At 39.3% G+C, this 17,006-nt stretch overlaps 5 protein-coding genes across 6 annotated transcripts in view; all 5 read right to left on the bottom strand.

Annotated features, from left to right (window-relative positions):
* LOC100621803 (protocadherin alpha-2) overlaps positions 1-17,006 on the bottom strand; it is a 188,123-nt gene that overhangs the window by 82,042 nt on the left and 89,075 nt on the right.
* The window catches only part of LOC100621701 (protocadherin alpha-C2), a 210,058-nt gene that overhangs the window by 112,558 nt on the left and 80,494 nt on the right, over positions 1-17,006 (bottom strand). The gene's annotated exons all lie outside the window — the stretch shown is intronic.
* Positions 1-17,006, bottom strand: part of LOC100738826 (protocadherin alpha-6) — a 158,831-nt gene that overhangs the window by 82,044 nt on the left and 59,781 nt on the right.
* The window catches only part of PCDHA11 (protocadherin alpha 11), a 165,995-nt gene that overhangs the window by 112,558 nt on the left and 36,431 nt on the right, over positions 1-17,006 (bottom strand).
* LOC102160959 (protocadherin alpha-13) overlaps positions 1-17,006 on the bottom strand; it is a 110,140-nt gene that overhangs the window by 82,045 nt on the left and 11,089 nt on the right.

Here is a 17,006-nt window from a genome sequence, read left to right as displayed (position 1 = left end):
CCAGAATTATCCCCATGAAAAACTGTGGGCATAACAGCACACTTCATGTCATTGTTACTATTCAATACTGACTTGGAGATTCTAGACCACACAAGATAAGGAAGTGTCTGGGTGTATTGGAAAGGAGGAAATTGGCATAGCATTGTAAATCACCTATATATCTATTTTATAAAGACCAAAAAAAAAAAAAAAAGAGGATGTGGTAAGGTTAAGAGAAAACCTGGGTGACAAATTGCCTGTAGCTGCCAGGAGATACGTAAAAGCGAAGGCACACACGAACCACTCTAACAAACGGTAAACAAGGAACTGTTCCCTCCGTCCCCAGCACCGCTGGCCCATCCATTTACACTCCATCTGCAGATAGCTGGCCCTAAAGGAACTCCTCGCCAGGATAAGCAGTAATCCAAAAAGGGCCAACACAGGAGTTCCAGCTGTGGTGCAGTGGGTTAAGAATCCAACTGGTGGAGGCATGGATTCAATTCCTGGCCCGGAAAAATCCAAACGCCTTGGGTGTGGCCATAAAATTAAAAAAAAAAAATTTTAAGGACCCAACATAGGATCTACATAAATATTACAAGAAGGAATAAGACAATAAATATGAAAAATAACAGTTAAGAATACACACCTGAAAATTTTTACTACCAAACAGATATGATCTTTTTTTTTTTTTTTTTTGGTCGTCTTTTTAGAGCAGCACCCATGGCATATGGAAGTTCCCAGGCTAGGGGTCGAATCAGAGCTACAGCTGCCAGCCTACACCACAGCCACAGCAAGGAAGGATCTGAGCCAGGTCTGCAACCTATACCAGAGCTCGTGGCAACTCTAGATCTTTAACCCTCTGAGTGAGGCCAGAGATCGAACCCACATCCTCATGGATATTAGTCAGGTTCATTACTGCTGAGCCATGACAGGAACTCCAAAACATACAATTTTTGACTAGAAGTCTCTGGTCAAAAGATTCACCAAACAATGTTAAAGGGTCTCAGAAACCAAGAACTCAAAACAGAAATACAGAATATCAAGGAGAAAATGAAAAGACCACAAAACACCATGAAAACTGAGCTGAGGTGATTCATGAAATAAAAGAGAAATGCAATCAGAAATAACAGAATGTAATGAAATAAATTAAAGCACACTGGGAATAATAAAAAAGTGAACAGGCTCTGCTTGATACACAGTCAAGAACAAGAAGAACACTTGAAAAGCCTGAGAAAAATAAACAGAAAACACACACTTCCAGCTTCAGCTCCAACTTGTAAAGGGCTTAGAATGTATCACTCCTTTCCTTACAATAACAAGAAGAAAACCTGGATAGCCGACTTTCTGAACCCATCAGAGAACTGAGTTTACAGTCTCCACCCTGAAATCTGGAAAGACAAGCAAATCCAGAGAGGCACAGCCAAGGTGTGCTTGTGGAGCAAAAGCTACTAGAAGAGTTCCCACTGTGGCCCAGCGGAAACGAATCTGACTAGGAACCGTGAGGTGGCAGGTTCGATCCCTGACCTCACTCAGTGCGTCAAGGATCTGGCGTTGCTGTGGCTGTGGTATAAGCCGACAGGTGTAGCTCCGATTAGACACCCAGCCTGGGAACCTCCATGTGCCACAGGTGCGGCCCTTAAAAAAAAAAAAAAAAAAAAAAAAAAAGCAAAAACAAAACAAAACAAAAACAAAACAAAAAAACCACTAGAGCCAGAAACTGACAGGCAAATATCTGGAGGCTGGTTGTGGACCATCTTGAGGATGAGAAACTCCTCAAGGTCATAGTCATGGGCCCCTCGTGCCCACTCTTATAGGCTTTACTTTCAAGGAATCCCCCTAGGTTCTTAAAGTGAACACCCAAGAAAGACCCCCTGGTGGCTCCAGCAGGGAGTGAGGAGTAACCCTTCTGAGACTGGCCCTGAGGCTTCTCTTTTCTCTTCTTAAAAAAAGTAAATATGGGAGCAGTTTCTGTTGTCGTGCAGCAGAAGCAACTACAGCTAGGAACCACGAGGTTGCGGGTGTGATCCCTGGCCTCACTCAGTGGGTTAAGGATCTGGCCTTGCCGCGACCTGCAGTGTAGATCGCAGACGCAGCTCGAATCCCGTGTTGCTGTGGCTGTGATGTAGGCTGGCAGGTGTAGCTCTGATTCGACCCCTAGCCTGGGAACCTCCATAGGCCGTGGGTGCCACCCTAAAAAAAGACAAAAAAAAGGTAAATATGGGAATTTCCATTGTGGCTCAGTGGGTTACACACCCAACTAGTATCCATGAGGATGAAGGTTCAATCCCTGGCTTCCCTCAGTGGGTTAAGGATCCAGTGTTGCATAGGTAGCAGACATGGCTCAGATCCTGCATTACTGTGGCTGTGGGGTGGGCCAGCAGCTGCAGCTCCAATGTGACCCCTAGCCTGGGAACCTCTGTATGATGCAGATGCAGCCCTAAAAAGGAAAAAAAAAAAAAGCAAATTTGTGCAACAATATGTACTATTGGGCCTATAATATATAGAAAGGAAACAGCTTTGCCAATTACAGTACAAAGGAGATGGATGGGAGGACGGCTGTATCGGATAAGGAAATGATCCACAGCAACAAATGAACAGAACCAGACATGGCAAATAAGAAACACTATAAATACGCAAAGCAACAGAAATAAAAGCAAAAATAAACCAATGGGACCTAATCAAACTGACAAGCTTTTGCACAGCAAAGGAAACCAAAAGGAAAACAAAAAGACAGCTCACAAAATGGGAGAAAATAGTTTCAAATGATGCAACTGACAAGGCTTAATCTCTAAAATATACAAGCAGCTTATACAACTCAACAGCAAAAAAGCCAACAACCCAACTGAAAAATGGGCAAAAGACCTGAATAGACATTTCTCCAAGGAAGATGTATACATGGCCAACAAGCACATGAAAAAATGCTCAACATCCCTGTTATTAGAGAAATGCAAAGCAAAACTACCATGAGATACCACCTCACACCAGTCAGAATGGCCATCATTCATAAGTCCACCAATAACAAATGCTGGAGGGGGTGTGGAGAAAAGGGAACCCTCCTGCACTGGTGGTGGGAATGTAAGCTGGTACAACCCCTATGGAGAACAGTATGGAGGTACCTTAGAAATCTACACAGAGAACTACCACATGACCCAGCCATCCCACTCTTGGGCATATATCCAGACAAAACTTTCCTTGAAAAAGATGCATGCACCCACATGTTCACTGCAGCACTATTCACAATAGCCGAGACATGGAAACAACCCAAATGTCCATCAAGAGATCATTGGATTAGGAAGATGTGGTATGTATACATAATGGAATACTACTTAGCCATAAAAAAGAACAAAATAATACCATTTGCAGCAACATGGATCGAACCAGAGACTCTCATCCTGAGTGAAGTAAGTCAGAAAGAGAATTCAAATATCACATGATATCACTTATATCTGGAATCTAATATAAGGCACAAAGGAATCTCTCCACAGAAAAGAAAATCATGGACTTGGAGAATAGATTGTGGTTGCCAAGGGGGAGGGAGTGGGATGGAGCTTGGGGTTCATAGATGCAAATTATTGCCTTTGGAATGGATTAGCAATGTGATCCTGCTATGTAGCACTGAGAACTATGGCTGGTCACTTATGATGGAGCATGATAATGTGAGAAAAAATAACATATACATGTATGTGTAACTGGGTCGCCATGCTGTACAAGAGAAAAAAATAATGTACTGGGGAAATTAAAAAATAATAATAAAAAATTTTTTAAAGGAAACACTATGAATATAACATTGCTTTCCTCTTTTCTCCCAATCTCTTTAAAAGATATAAAAATTATTGGAAGTTCCCGTCATGATGCAGTGGTTAATGAATCCAACTAGAAACCATGAGGTTGCAGGTTTGATCCCTGGCCTTGCTCAGTGGGTTAAGGATCCGGCATTGCCGTGAGCTGTGGTGTAGGTCACAGAGGCGACTTGGATCTCAAGTTCCTGTGGCTCTGGTGTAGGCCAGAGGCTACATTTCCAATGAGACCCCTAGCCTGGGAACCTCCATATACAGCGGAAGCAGCCCTAGAAAAGGCAAAAAAAAATGATATAAAAATTACATAATGTAATAATTATAACAATGTAATGTTGAGTTTGTAATACATAGAGAAGTGTATTGATTTCCTGCACCTGCTGTAAAAAATTACCACACACTGGGTGGCTTAAGACAATTCTTCTCACAGTTCTAGGGGCAAGAAGTCCAAGCTCAAGGTGTTGGCAGCTGTACTCCCTCTGGAGGCCCCAGTGGAGAGGCCATTCCTTGTCTCATCCAGCTTTTGGTGGCTGTTGGCATTACTCCAACCTCTGCCTCTATGCTCACATGCATCTCTCCTCTCCTCTGTGTCTGTGTATCTCCTTGTTCTATCTCTTATAAAACACCTGTCATTGGAATTAATGCCAACCTGGAAAATCTAGGATGAACTCATCTCAAGATCTTAACTACATTTTCAAAGTCCTTTTTTTCCAAATAGGTCACATTCATAGGTCCGGGGTTCGGATGTCAACGTATCCTTTTGGAGGCCTCAATTCAACCCACTACAAGATGTAATATGTATAAAAATAATAGGACAAAAAGGGAGAAATAAAATGAGCTATATAGGACTAATATTTATATAATAAAATATCTCAATAGAATTAAGTTAATTTAAATGTGAAGTTACTAATAAGTGAAAATGCATATAGTAAACTCTAGAGAAACCACTGAGAAAATAAATCAAAGATACAGTTTATAACTCACTGAAGGAATTGTTATATTCAAAAATATTTACTTAATAAAAATAAATCAGTACAGGAGGAATAGAAAAACAAGATTAAGACATAAAGGAAACAAAAAGTAAAATGGCAGACATGACTCCAACTATATAAATAATAACATTAAATGTTAATGAATTAAATAATCCAATCGAAAGACATAATTATAAGATTAGATTTAAAAATAACGAGATCCAACTGTACATTCTCTACAGGTTAGATTCAAAGATACAAACAGTTTGAAAGTAAAAGAAATGAAAAACATGTATTATGAAAATAGTAACCATAAGAGAACTGGAGTGGCTATACTATTATCATAAAAATATTAGTAGAAATAGGAGTTTCCATCATGGCTCAATGGTTAACGAATCCAACTAGGAACCACGACGTTGCGGTTCCATCCCTGGCCTTGCTCAGTGGGTTAAAGATCCAGCGTTGCCGGGAGCTGTGGTGTAGGTCACAGACGTGGTTCAGATCCCACGTTGCAGTGGCTGTGGTGTAGGCTGGCAGCTACAACTTCGATTAGACCCCTAGCCTGGGAACTTCCATATGCCATGGATGTGACCCTAGAAAAGATAAAAAAAAAAAAAAAATTTGGAGTTCCCGTCGTGGCTCAGTGGTTAACGAATCCGACTAGGAACCATGAGGTTACGGGTTCAATTCCTGGCCTTGCTCAGTGGGTTAAGGATCCGGCGTTGCCATGAGCTGTGGTGTAGGTCGCAGATGCAGCTCGGATCCTGCGTTGCTGTGGCTCTGGTGTAGGCCGTTTCGAGCCCTAGCCTGGGAACCTGCATATGCTGCAGGAGTGGCCCAAGAAATGGCAAAAAAAAAAAGACCAAAAAAAAAGTCCCTCTTTATTTCTACTAATATTTTTTTTTTTTTTTGTCTTTTTGCCATTGCATCTTGGCGTTGAAGTCATCAAGAAGAAGACAATGCAGTCAAGCACTGGATGGAAAACTTTACTTATATGCAGAAGAGACACAGCAAGATCAGCTTCAACAGTGGATGGCGGTGAGTCCCTCCAAGAGGCCACCGCAGGCCAGTTTGCCTACAAGCACTCCTCTTGCACGAGACCTTCTTCCTTCTCCATTAAGAACAAATGCAATACACCCCGATGCTCTATTTACAACAGCCAACATATGGAAGCAACCTAAGTGACCGTCAACAGATTAATGGATAAAGATGTGCCCAATATATTTACAGGTTCGGGAGAAGTCATGTGGCCAGCTTCTCGTTAGTACAAGGAAAGGAGTGATAAATTCTAATTATAAACATATATACACGCACGTACATGCACTCAATGGAACATTATACTCAGCCATAAAAAAGAATAAAATTTTGCCACTTGCAACAACATGAATGGACCTAGAGATTATCATACTAAGTGAGGTAAATCAGGCAGAGAGAGAAATATTATATGATATCACTTATACATAGAATCTAAAAAATAATTCAAATGAGCCTATTCCCAAAACAGAAACAGACTCACAAACACAGAAAACAAACTTATGATTACCAAAGGGGAAAGGGAGGAGAAGGGATAAATTAGGAATATGGAATTAACAGATATACGCCACTATGTATAAAATAGATAAGCAACATGAATTTACTGTATCACACAACATTCAATGTCTTTTTTCAAGGTCAACCTATAATGGAAAATAATATTTAAAAAATTTATACACACATTATATGAATCGTTTTTCTATACATGTGAAACCAATAGAATATTGTAAATTAACTATACCTGAATAAAAATAAAATAAAAAGAATAAATTTAACAGTGGAGTTGGGCAGGTGCCACAAGATGTGCAAGCTCCAAGCAGAGACGATATTCATTGAAACTGCAGCAGGGAAAGGTAAGCCCGCACAAGGTGTTCAGTCCAGCACAGGCTGTGTGGGCTCTTCATCTCTTGATAACGAAGTGTTTCAAGCCCAAGACCCATTCTCCTTTTTAAGGTATAATTCATTGTCGTAAACTCACTTATTTAAATAAACTCATTATTTTTGAAAATGTACAGACTGTATAACCAGAACAATCCTACTTTAAAACAGTTTCATTACTGACAAAGATTTCTCAAACTATACTGACTACATTTGACAAAATCTTCTCTTCTTTTTTTGTCTTTTTTTTTTTTCTCTTAAGGGCCTAATCGGAAGCTGTAGCCACTTGCCTATACCGTAGCTGCAGCAGCTCCTGATCCAAGCCGCTTCTGTGACGTACACCACAGCTCACAGCAACACCGGATCCTTTACCCACTGAGCGAGGCCAGGGATCAAAATGGCATCCTCATGGATATAGTCAGGTTCATCACTGCTGAGCCGCAGCGGGAACTCTAGTACCTTCTCTTTTTTTTAAGTTACAGGTGTATACCATACTGATTCACAGTTATTCTAAGTTATACTCCCTGTGTTGTACAATATATCTTTGTAGCTTATTTATTGTATATGCAACAGTTTGTACCTCTATAAACTATTACGTTTGTATCTCCTACTCCTATCTTATCCTTCCCCACTTCCCACTCCCCACTGGGAACCTCTAGTTTGTTCTCTATATCTGTAAGGCTGTTTCCTTTTTGTTATATTCACTAGTTTGCTTTACTTTTTAGATTCCACATGTAAGTGATATCACTTACATATTTGTCTTTGACTTATTTCACTTAGCGTAATACCCTCCAGGTCCATCCATTTTATTGCGAATGGCAAAATTTCATTCTTTTTATGGCTGAGTAGTATTCCATTGATGTGTGTATGTGTGTGTGTGTGTGTATATGTATATACATATATATGTATAATAATATATATGTGGTAATGTATATATATGTGTGTATATGTATATGCCACATCTTTATCCATCCATCAGTGGACACTCAGGTTGCTTCCATATATTGGCAATTATAAATAATATGCTTCTATGAACACTGGGGTGCATGCGTCTTTTCAAATTAGTATTTTTCAATTTTTGAATATACACCCAAGAGTGAAATTGCTGGGTCATACAGTCATTCTATCTTTAGTTTTTTAAGAATCCATCACAGTTTTCCACAGTGGCTATACCAATTTACATTCCCACCAACAATGTACAAGGGGTCCCTTTCTGAGACCTGTTCTTATGTAACTGAGTGGGGTTGAAAAAAGGTTGCCCTTCTCAAAACTAAGTCATAAAATAAGCTCCAATAAATTTAAAAGGATTAATACTATACAAATTATGTTCTCTGATCACAGTGGAATGAAATTAGAAATCAACAACAAAAGGAAATTTGGGGAACTCACAAATATGTAGAAATTAAACAACATGTGCTAGGGAGTTCCCACTGTGGCTAAGCAGGTTAAGAACCTGACTAGTATCCACGAGGATGCAGGTTCAATCCCTGGCCTCACTTGGTGGGTTAAGGATCCAGCGTTGCCACAAGCTGTGGGTGTAGGTCAAGGATGCAGCTTGGATCCTGCATTGCTGTGACTGTGGCATAGGCTGGTGGGCTGTGGCTCCAATTCAAGCCCTAACCTACGAACTTCCATATGCTGTGGGTGTAGCCCTAAAAAGACAAAAAAATAGAAATAAACAACACACGGTAAAATAACCAATAGGTCAAAGAAGAAATAAAAAGAAAAATTAAAACTACTCTTAGATAAATAAAGATGAAAACACAACCCGGGATATTACCAGATGCATTGAAAAAGAGGAAGGACGGAGTCTCCTTTGTGACTCAGTGATAACAAACCTGACTAGTATCCATGAGGATGTGGGTTCAATCCCTGGAACTGCTCAGTGGGTTAAGGATCTGGCATTGCCATGAGCTGTGATGTAGGTCACAGACACAGGTCAGATCCTGCGTTGCTGTGGCTGTGGCATAGGCCAAGCGGCTGCAGCTCCAATGTGACCCCTTGCGTGGAAACTTCCATATGCCTCAGGTGCAGCGCTAAAAAGATAAAAAGAAAAAGAAACACCTCAAATTAATAACCTAACCTTCTACTTTAAGACATGGTAAAAATAAAAGCAAACCAAACCTAAAAGAAGCTGAAGGAAGAAAGGAACTAGGATTAGAGCACAAATAAATGAAATAAAGAATGGAAAAATGATATAGTAAGATAATAAAGTCAGAAGTTAGTTCTTTGAAAAGATCAACAAAACTGACAAAACTTTAGCTAGATTGATCAAGAGATAAAAAGCCAAAGTTAAAATTACTTAACACCAGAAATGCAAGAGGGGACATTACTATTGATCTTAGAAATAATAATAAAGAATACCATAAACAATTGGATGTCAATAAATGCATAAATGCCAATAAATGCATAGCTTAGATGAAACAGACAAATTCCTAAAATACACAAATACGAAAACTGAGTGGAGTAAGGATCTGGCATTGCCATGAGCTGTGGTGTAGGTCACAGATGCGGCTCGGATCTGGTGTTGCTGTAGCTGTAGTGTAGGCTGGCAGCGTCAGCTCCAATTCAACCCCTAGCCTGGGAACTTCCATATGCCACAGGCGCAGCCCTAAAAAGACTCCCAAAATTATAATAATGATAATAATAATAATAATAGAGAAAATGTATTGATGAGTGTTAGGAACAGATTCTGTCCTTGGCACAATAGGTTAAAGGATGTGGCGCTGTCACAGCTGTGGGTAGCTCACAACTATGGCTTGGATCTGATCCCTGGGAACTCCATATGCCATGGATGACTAAAAAGAAAAAAAAAAACCTAAAATGACTAAAAAGAAAAAAAAAAAACCTAAAACCTAAATGAAGTACCTCACACTGGTTAGATTAGCCATCATTAAAAAGTCTACAAGTAACAAATGATGGAGAGAATGTGGAGAAAATGGAACCCTCCTCCACTGTTGGTGGGAACATAAGTTAGTGCAACCACTCTGGGAAAGTATGGCAGTTCTTCAGACAACTAAAAATAGAATTACCATAGAATCCAGCAACCCCATGCCTAGGCATATACCCAGACAAAACAATAATTCAAAGGTATGCATGCACCCCCTGTGTACATAGCAGCATTCTTCACAATAGCCAAGACTTGGAAACAACCTACGTGTCCATCAACAAATAAATGGATTTAGAAGATGTGATACATATAGAAAACAGTATATTACTTGGCCATAAGAAAGAATGAAATAATGCCATTTGCAGCGACATGGATGCAACTAGAGATTACTATACTAACTGAAGTCAGAAAGAGAAAGACAAATATCATATGATATCTCTAATATGTGAAATCTAAAACATGGCAAAAACAAACCTACGTGCAGAACAAAAACACTCACAAGCACAGAGAACAAATTTCTAGTTGCGAAGGAGGAGGGGAGAGAGAGAGTGATGGACTGTGAGTTTGAAGTCAGGAGATGCAAATTATTTCATTTAGAATGGATAGACAACAAAGCCCTATTGTACAGCATAGGGAATTATATCCAGTCTCCTTGGAATAAACCATAATGGAAAGGAATATAAAAAAGAACGCATATATGTATATAACTAAGTCACTTTGCTGTACAGCAGAAATTAGCACAACATTGTAAATTAACTATAATTTTTTAAAAGATCAATATCTCTCATGAATATAAACACAGAAATTCTCAACTAGAAAACCTAATTCAACAATATGTAAAAGAAATTATTCACCAGCTGGGAGTTATTCCAGGAATGCAAGGTTGATTTAACATGTGAAAAATCAATAAATGTAATGTGTTATACCATAGCCAACATAATATTCAATGGTGAAAAGCCTTCCTGCTAAAATCTGGAACAAGACAAGGATGTCCACTCTCAACACTTTTGATCAACATGGTATTGGAAGTCCTAGCCATAGCAATCAGACAAGAAAAGGAAATAACAGTTACCCAAATTGGAAAGGAAAAGGTAACTCTGTTATTATATGTATAAGACATGATACTCTATACAGAATACCCTGAAGACTCACACAAAAACTATTAGGACTGATAAACAAATTTAGCTAGGTGGCAGGATACAAGATTAAGACACAAATGTTGAATTTCTTTATACTAACAATGAAATGTCAGCAAAATGTAATCCCTTTTAAAACTGAATAAAAAAAAAAACTGGTAATAAATTCGACCAAGGAGGTAAAAGACTTATACACTGAGAACTATAAAACATTAATAAAAGGAAGTGAACACGATTCCAAGAAATGGAAAAATATTCCATGCTCTTGGATTGGAAGAATTTAATACTGTTCAAATTGACATCCCACCCAAAGAAATCTACATATTAAATGCAATCCCTATATGATTACCCATGATATTTTTCCCAGAACTAGAATAAATAACCCTAAAATTTATATGGAACCACAAAAAAACTGAATTGCCAAAGCAATTCTGAATAAAAAGAAAAGGCTGGAGGCATGATCCTCCCAAACTTCAGACAATACTACAAAACTAGAGTAATCAAAACGGTGTGGTATTGGTATAAAAACAGACATATGGATCAACGGGACAGACAGAGAGCCCAGAAATAAACCCACAAGCCTACAGTCAATTAATATCTGACAAAGGAGGCAAGAATATACAATGAAGAAAAGACAGTCTCTTCAGCAAGTAGTGTTGGGACAGCCACATGTACATCAATTTAGAATTCTCAGAACACTCCCTCACATCATACACAAAAATAAACTCAAAATGGCTTAAAGACCTAAGTATAAGACACGACACCACAGGAGTTCCCATCGTGGCACAGTGGTTAACGAATCTGACTAGGAACCATGAGGGTGTGGTCTCGATCCATGGCCTTGCTCAGTAGGTTAAGGATCCGGCATTGCTGTGAGCTATGGTGTAGGCTGCAGACGCAGCTCAGATCCCACGTTGCTGTGGCTCTGGTGTAGGCCAGCAGCTACAGCTCTGATTTGACCCCTATCCTGGGAACCTCCATATGCTGTGGAAATGGCTCTAGAAATGGCAAAAAGACCAAAAAAAAAAAAGGACATGACACCACAAAACTCCTAGAAGAGAACATAGGCAAAACATTCTCTGACATAAATCATACCAATGTTTTCTTAGGTCAGTCTCTCAAGGCAAGAGAAATAAAAGCAAAAATAAACAAATGGGACCTAATCAAACTTATAAGCTTTAGCACAGCAAAGTAAACTATCAACAAAATGAAAAGACAATCTACAGAATGGGAAAAAATGTTTGCAAATGATACAACCAAAAAGGACTTCATCTCCAAAATATACAAACAGCTCATAGAGTTCAGCATCAAAATAAACAAACAACCCAATCAAAAAAATGAGCAGAAAATCTAAACAGTTTCTCCAAAGAAGAATAAGATGGCCAGTGGGCAGGTGAAAAGATTCTCAATACCACTTATTACTAGAGAAATACAAATCAAAACTATTAATGAGGTACCACCTCACACTGATCAGACTGTCCAGCATCAAAGTCTACAAAAACTAAATGCTGGAGAGGGTATGGAGAAAAGGAAACCCTCCTACACTGTTGTAGGGAATATAAATTGGTGTAGCCACTATGGAAAATAGTATGGAGGTAAACTAAAAAACTAAAAATAGAATTACCATATGATCCACCAATGCCACTCCTAGGCATATATCCAGAAAAGACAAAAACTCTAATTTGAAAAGAGAAATGCACTTCAATGTTCATAGTGGCACTATTTATAGTAGCAAAGACATGGAAGCAACCCAAGTTTCCATCAGCAGATTTATGGATAAAAGAAAGGTGGGGGGAATTCCCGTTGTGGCGCAGTGGTTAACGAATCCGACCAGGAACCATGAGGTTGCAGGTTTGATCCCTGGCCTTGCTCAATGGGTTAAGGATCTGGCGTTGGCATGAGCTGTGGTGATGCGGCTCGGATCCCACGGTGCTGTGGCTCTGGTGTAGGCTGGTGGCTACAGCTCCGATTAGACCCCTAGCCTGGGAACCTCCATATGCCTCCGGAGCAGCTCAAGAAAAGGCAAAAAGACAAAAAAAAAAAAAAAACAAGGTGGGATGTGTGTGTATAAAACAGCTATAAAAAAGAATGAAACAATGCCATTTGCAGCAACATGGATGGACCTAAAAATTATCACACCAAGGGAAGTAAGTCAGACAAACAAATAGTTCTCCTGTTGTGCAAACATTTAGGATCCAGAGTTGTCACTGCAGCAGCTTGGGTCACTTCTGTGGCATGGGTTTGATCCCTGGCATTGGACCTCCACCCCCCCCAAAAAAAGACAAATATCGCATGATATCACTTATATGTGAAAGCTGAAAAAAATGTTACAAATGAACTTATGCATAAAATAGAAACAGGAGTTCCCGTCGTGGCACAGTCATTAACAAATCCGACTAGGAACCACAAGGTTGCGGGTTCGGTCCCTGGCCTTGCTCAGAGGGTTAAGGATCCAGCATTGCCATGAGCTGTGGTGTAGGTCGCAGATGTGGCTCGGATCCCACGTTGCTGTGGCTCTGGTGTAGGCCAGTGGCTACAGCTCCAACTAGACCCCTAGCCTGGGAACCTCCATATGCCGCGGGAGTGGCCCAAGAAATGGCAAAAAGACAAAAAAAAAAAATAGAAACAGACTTGCAGACATAGAAAACAAACTTATGTTTACCAAAGAGGAAAGGTGGGGGGATAAGTTAGGAATTTCCAATGAACAGATACACACTACTACATATAAAATAGAAAACAACAAGGACCTATTGTATAACACAGGGAACTATATTTATTATTTGTGTGTGTATGTGTCTTTTTAGGGCCGCAGCTGTGGGATATGGAGGTTCCCAGGCTAGGGGTCGAATTGGACCTGAAGCCACTGGCCTAGGCCACAGCCACAGCAACATGGAATCCAAGCCACATTTGTGACCTATACCACAGCTCATGGCAACACTGGGTGCTTAACCCACTGAGTGAGGCCAGGGATCAAAAATGCAACCTCATGGATACTAGCCAGATTCATTTCAGCTGAGCCACGACAGGAACTCCTATACTTATTATTTTGTAATTAGCTATAATGGAAAAAAATCTGAAAAAGAATATATATACATACATACATATATATATGAATATGTATCTGACTTACTTGTTGTATACCTGAAACTAGCACAACACTGTAAACCATCATAAATCAACAATACTTTAAATTTTAAAATGTAATACATTACATGTATTAGTTTGCTAGGGCTATCATAACAAAGTACAAATATACTAGGTGTTTTAAACAACATAAATTTATTTCCTCATAATTCTGCAGGCTAGAATACCAAGATTAATGTGTCAGCAGAGTTAGTTTTTTCTCTCCATGCCTTATAAATTGCCATCTTCTTCCTGTGTCTTCACATGGTCTTCCCTCTGTGTGTGTTGATATCATAATTTCCTCTTCTTATAAGGACATCAGTCATATTGCATTAGGGTCCACCTTAAATGACTTCATTTTAACTGAATTATCTATTTTCAAGGCTTTATCTCCAAATATAGTCACACTCTGAAATACTAGCGCTTAGAATGTCAACTCATGGATTTAGGGGGAGGCATACAATCCAGGCCATAATTAGATATCAATTCACTAAAATACAAAAACCACATGATTATCTCAATAGATACAGAAAAAATAGACAACAAAATCCAACATCATTTCACAATAAAATCAATCAACACACTAGGAACAGAAGGGAATTTGTCCTTCTGATAGCAGCACTCATGAAATAAAGAATGTAAAACAATAAAGAAAGACAGTGCAGCAAAAGTTGGTTCTTTGGGAGTTCCCATCATGGCACAGCAGAAACAAATCCAACTAGGAACCATGAGGTTTATGGGTTCAATCCCTGGCCTTGCTCAGTGGGTTAAGGATCTGGCATTGCTGTGAGCTGTAGTGTAGGTCCCAGACACAGCTCGGATCTGGCATTGCTGTGGCTGTGGTGTAGGCTGGCAGCTATAGCTCAGATTGGACCCCTAGCCTGGGAATGTCCATTCGCTGCTGGTACAGCCCTAAAATGACAAAAAGACAAAAAAAAGTTGGGTCTTTGAAAAAAATCAACAAAACTGAAAAATCCTTAGCTAGACTAACAAAGAGAAAAAGCCAGAAGACTAAAATTACCAAAATCAGAAATACAAGAAGAGACACTACTATTAATCTTCTGACCAGTGGCATCATAGTTATAGGTGAAAAACAAAATGTTCTTGCCTTAATTTAGACAACTCAACAGCAAAAAAGCCAACAACCCAACTGAAAAATGGGCAAAAGACCTGAATAGACATTTCTCCAAGGAAGATGTACAGATGGCCAACAAGCACATGAAAAAATGCTCAACATCCCTGTTATTAGAGAAATGCAAAGCAAAACTACCATGAGATACCACCTCACACCAGTCAGAATGGCCATCATTCATAAGTTCACAAATAACAAATGCTGGAGGGGGTGTGGAAAAAAGGGAACCCTCCTGCACTGGTGGTGGGAATGTAAGCTGGTACAACCCCTATGGAGAACAGTATGGAGGTACCTTAGAAATCTACACAGAGAACTACCATATGACCCAGCCATCCCACTCTTGGGCATATATCCAGACAAAACTTGCCTTGAAAAAGACACATGCACCCGCATGTTCATTGCAGCACTATTCACAATAGCCAAGACATGGAAACAACCCAAATGTCCATCAACAGATGATTGGATTAGGAAGATGTGGTATATATACACAATGGAATACTACTCAGCCATAAAAAAGAACAAAATAATACCATTTGCAGCAACATGGATGAAACTAGAGACTCTCATCTTGAGTGAAGTAAGTCAGAAAGAGAAAGACAAATACCATATGATATCACTTATATCTGGAATCTAATATAAGGCACAAAGGAATCTTTCCACAGAAAAGAAAATCATGGACTTGGAGAATTGACTTGTGGTTGCCAAGGGGAAGGAGGACGGAGTGGGATGGAGCTTGGGGTTAATAGATGCAGATTATTGCCTTTAGAATGGATAAGCAATGTGATCCTGCTGTGTAGCACTGGGAACTATGTCTAGTCACTTATGATGGAGCATGATAATGTGTGAAAATAGAATGTTAAAAAAAAAAGTAAATACAAATTAAAGACAGAAGTTAAAAAAAAGAAAGTTCTTGACTTAAGATCAGGAACAAGTCAAGGATGTCTTGACTTGTATTCAACATTGTACAGGAGGTTCTAGCCAGGGCAAATTAGGCAAGAATATGAAATCAAGTTCATTCAGATGGAAAAGAAGATTAAAATTATCTCTATTTACAGATGATATAACATTGTATATAAAAAATCTGAAAGAACCCGCGGTAAACTATAGAACTAATAAATGATATCAGCAAGGTTATAGGATAAAAGATTAATATACAAAAATCCATATATTTTATGCACAAACCAATGTAAAAACAAACCAACGAAAATGAGGTAAGAGGGGTTCCCACTGTGGCTCAGCAGTTACAAACCCAACTAGTATTCATGAAGATCGAGTTCAATCCCTGGCCTTTCTCAGTGGGTTAAGGAGCTTGTGTTGCCAAGAGCTGTGGTATAGGTTGCAGGCTTGGCTTAGATCCTGCATTGCTGCAGCTGTGGCATAGGCCAGCAGCTGCAGCTCCAATTAGACCCCCAGCCTGGGATCTTCCATATGCTGCAAGTGCAGCCCTAAAAAAAGAAAAGAAAATGAAATAAGAAAACAATTCCATTTATAATAGCATAAAAAGGTGAAAATATTACAGAATAAAATTTTTTAAATATAAAATGCATATGCTGAAAACTATAAAACACTGTTAAAGGAATTAAAGAACATCTAAATAAACAGGAGGAAAAATCCAACATTCATGAAGATAGTATTACTTTATACTGTTAAGATAGCAATACTCTCGAATTGGTCTATAGAATCAACAAATTCCCCATCAAAAATAACCTGGCTTCTCTTGAGACACTGACAAGTGATCCTAAAATTCATAGGAAAATGCAAAGCACCCTAAAGAGCCAAAACAATACTGAAAAAAAAGCTATTTCCTGATTTAAAACTAGGCACAATCCACAAATAACAAATGCTGGAGAGGGTGTGGAGAAAAGGGAACCCTCCTGCACTGGTGGTGGGAATGTAAGCTGGTACAACCCCTATGGAGAACAGTATGGAGGTACCTTAGAAATCTACACAGAGAACTACCATATGACCCAGCCATCCCACTCTTGGGCATATATCCAGACAAAACTTGCCTTGAAAAAGACACATGCACCCGCATGTTCATTGCAGCACTATTCACAATAGCCAAGACAT

This window comes from Sus scrofa, chromosome 2 (assembly GCF_000003025.6).
Source record: "Sus scrofa isolate TJ Tabasco breed Duroc chromosome 2, Sscrofa11.1, whole genome shotgun sequence".
Taxonomy (NCBI): Eukaryota; Metazoa; Chordata; class Mammalia; order Artiodactyla; family Suidae; genus Sus; species Sus scrofa.
The sequence above is the reverse complement of the archived record's forward strand: the minus strand, read 5'-3'. Positions and strand labels throughout refer to the sequence as shown.